This window comes from Magnolia sinica, chromosome 4 (genome assembly GCF_029962835.1).
Source record: "Magnolia sinica isolate HGM2019 chromosome 4, MsV1, whole genome shotgun sequence".
In the NCBI taxonomy this organism is placed as follows: domain Eukaryota; kingdom Viridiplantae; phylum Streptophyta; class Magnoliopsida; order Magnoliales; family Magnoliaceae; genus Magnolia; species Magnolia sinica.
The window spans coordinates 63,281,610-63,285,272 of NC_080576.1; the positions used below are offsets into that span (position 1 = coordinate 63,281,610).

A 3,663-nucleotide genomic window follows, 5' to 3' on the forward strand; every position below is an offset into this window, starting at 1 on the left:
GGATATTAAGCTTGGAGTGATCCAACTCCTTCTGAAGTTCCATAGACTTGAATATGAAAGTTCATATCTACACATGAAAGAGTTTGATGAGATAGTAGCCACTTTAGACTTCCCTAACGTGTCCGAGGACACGACCAGGCTGAAAATCTTTCCCTTCTCCTTAAAAGAGAAAGCTAAGACATGGTTGTAGTCACTACGACCAAATCCATTGGCGTATGGAATGACATGACAATGGAGTTTATAAAGAAATTCTTCCCATACTATAAGATGAACACTATAAGGAAGTCAATCATGAACTTCGCCCAAAAGGCAGACGAGACCTTCTTCCAATCTTGGGAATGGTTCAAGGATCTTGTCAGTTCATGCCCATAACATGGATTTGAAACGTGGTGCATAACAAATTTCTTCTACGATGGACTGACCTCTCCTATGTGGCAAATGGTCGAGATGATGTGTAATACAGAATTCACGAACCAGAATGTCCATGATGTGTGGGATTACTTTGACAAACTTGCTAAAAATGCACAATCATGGGACATCTCCCCAAGACCTAACACCACTTCTAAGCTTAATCAAAGGAGAGAGGCGGAATATAAATTTTGAAAGAGGAAGCTATAAATGCTAAAGTGGTTAATCTCACAAGGAAAATTGAGGCCATGGAACTTAAGAAGGCAGTACCTATTAAATATGACAAGGTTACGGAAGTTGTTTGTGGTATTTATGCTTGCAACATACATACAATTGAAAATTGTCCAACAATTCCTGCTTTTTCATATATATTGCATGAGCAATCAAATGTTGTAAATAACTACCAAAGACCTTTTAGTGAACCCACCTCAAATACATATAACTCAAGTTGAAGGAATCATCTAAATTTCAGTTGGAGGAATGGACAAACTGCTACTCCTCAAGGGATCCTTAACAAATTTCTAGATTAAAGGAAACCTCAAAAGGATCCATTTTTAAAACATATTCAAAATCAAGAACTTTTTAATCGGGGTATGCTGCAAGCCTTTCAAGACCTTACAAAGGCCATACAAGGGCTTGAGACAAAAATTTTGATTAGAGAGAAAGGGATCCTTCCGGCCCAGCCTCTCCTTAACCCAAAACCACAATATGAAATAAGTGACCCAAGCTCTTCAAATTAAATGGAGTAGGTTAAGTCTATCACCACTCTTAGGAGTGGGAAGATTATTGACAAAAGCATTCCGCCGAGGGCTGAAAAGCTTAAGGACCCGGAAGAAACTAAGAATGATCAATATAGCAATGCCCCACATGAGGAAGAACTAGAAAAAGTGAGTAAGTCGATTGCATCATTCCTCCAGCAGTTGATTTCATAAAACCTCTATCTAACTCATAGGATATTCTAGAGTTGCTGAAACAAGTGAAAGTCAGCATCCCTTTGCTGGATGCTGTGAAATAAATCCCCTCTTACACCAAATTTCTGAAAGATTTATGTACAACCAAGAAATGACAGAGTATTTAAAAGAAAATTTTTCTGACAGAAAAGGTAAGTGCCATCCTCAAGCAAGATGTGCTACAAAAATATAAAGATCCTAGTAGCCCACCTATCACCTGTATAATTGGGAATCACCAGATTGAGCACGCACTTCTTGACTTGGGAGAGAGCATTTATTTGATTCCTTTCTCAGTATACGAACAATTAGGTCTAGGTAAATTAAAACTCACCTAGACCACATTACAACTTGCTAATTGTTCGGTACATGTACCAAGAGGAATGATTGAGGATGTGTTGGTCTAAGTTGATAAATTTTATAATCTAATAGATTTTATTATCATGGATACTCAACCCATCATAGATGTGAGCACTCAGATTTCCGTCATTCTTGGTCGTCCATTCCTTGCTATATCCAATGCCATTATCAACTATAGGAATGGAGTTATGAATTTGTCTTTCAGGAATATGACGTTGGAGCTCAATATCTTTTTCAATATAAGCAAACAGTCAAAGGATGTTGAAGATATCCACGACATTAACATGATCGACTCTTTTGTGGAAGATAGAACAACCTTGAATCTATACTCTAACCCTCTAGAGATGTGCTTGGCCCACTCCTCTAATGATCTAGATGATGACGCGATTAGGGAGATGGGTGCCTTACTGGAGAATGTGCAGGTACTTGAAGTTAACCGGTGGAGACCACAATTTGAAACTTTACCCCAAACTGATGTAGGGCCTCTACCGTCTAACCTTAAAGCACCGAAGCTTGACCTAAAACCTTTATCTGCTAATCTAAAATATGTCTACTTAGGTCAAGATGAGACATACCCAGTGATGATTTCTTCCCACCTTGAGAAAGAACAGGAGAGTATGCTTATTTCTACTCTCATCGAGCATAAAGGAGCCCTTGGATGGTCGATTGTGGACCTTAAGGGAATTGACCCTTTAATTTGTCCTCACCGCATTCATCTTGAGGATAATGCAAAAACCTTCCGGCAGCCACAATGTCGATTAAATCCAAACATTAAGGAAGTGGTTAAGGTTGAGGTACTTAAGTTGTTGGATGTGGGTATCATGTAGTTATTACTTAAGGCTGAGGTACTTAAGTGGTTAAGGCTAAGGGTCGCAATGTGGTAATAACTCGGTGAGACAGAGGTCAAATCCACAGGGACTAAACTTGTACATGTTCTGAAAGTAACTAGAAGTAGAACCAGTATCGGAAACTAATCTAAAATCTGGAATAATTGGAGTAATTGTGAATGATGTCGACTTAAACTATCAATTAAAAGGTGGGAACTAGGGTACCAAGGATCCACTTGTAGTTATCAATATGCTACCTTACTTGATTCAAGGAACACAACTGGAATTGGAGTCCTATCCGATCTAGTGGAAGATAAACTTTTCAAGCATAATCTAAACTTTCATTGAGATAATTCACACATGAAGATCCATTGATTTAATTGGAAGGGATTCCATCATCATACCATGCCCAAGAGATAATGGTGAACAACAGGATTTACCAATCTCCACAACTCCAAATAGATTAAGAAGATATCAAAAACCTCCACAAAATCTACTGTAATTGAAGTCAAATAAGTCATAGAAAACTGGAAATATTCCTCAAATCAAACTAGAACTCAATAATTGTTCAATATAAACAAGAAACAAAGTAAGATAATCATCCCAACACGTTACAAGCTTCACCTCTTAGCCCAAGCTAAGAGGTTTAATTCACCATAGACATGATTGAAACTAAATCTCTTAAACAAAACATGAAAAATAAACTAGGGAAGAAGAAAAACTCTTGAGAGGCTGCTCTACCCTTTGGCTCTACTCCTTATAACCTAATCTATCCTTGAAACTCCTAGGAGAATTCATATTTATAGCCTTTGTCCAGCCAACTTTGGAAAACGCCTCAAATTTACGCACTCCGCGTAACACTTTCAATGCCATCGAACATACTTCGATGCCATCGAAGGAAGAATTCCAGTTTTAACCGGATTTGAAAGTCGCGCCGTTTCGCATTGCGTAAGTTGTCAATTCCATCGAACGTCCCTTCGATTCATCGAAAAGTGTCCAAAATGTTCCAACGAGTTGCTCCAATATTCTTTAAAAATCTCGATCCCATCGGACGGTCTTCAATTCCATCAAAGAGAGTTTCGATGAATTGAACATGTGGTCGATGCCATCAATAAATGCAC

The 3,663-nt window shown here is 38.4% G+C and overlaps 1 non-coding gene across 1 annotated transcript; it reads right to left on the bottom strand.

Moving 5' to 3' along the window:
• Positions 1–273: 273 nt before the first annotated feature.
• On the bottom strand, positions 274–380 carry LOC131244913 (small nucleolar RNA R71). The gene has a single exon (XR_009170682.1). It is a non-coding gene; the product is annotated as a small nucleolar RNA R71 (small nucleolar RNA).
• Positions 381–3,663: the final 3,283 nt, after the last annotated feature.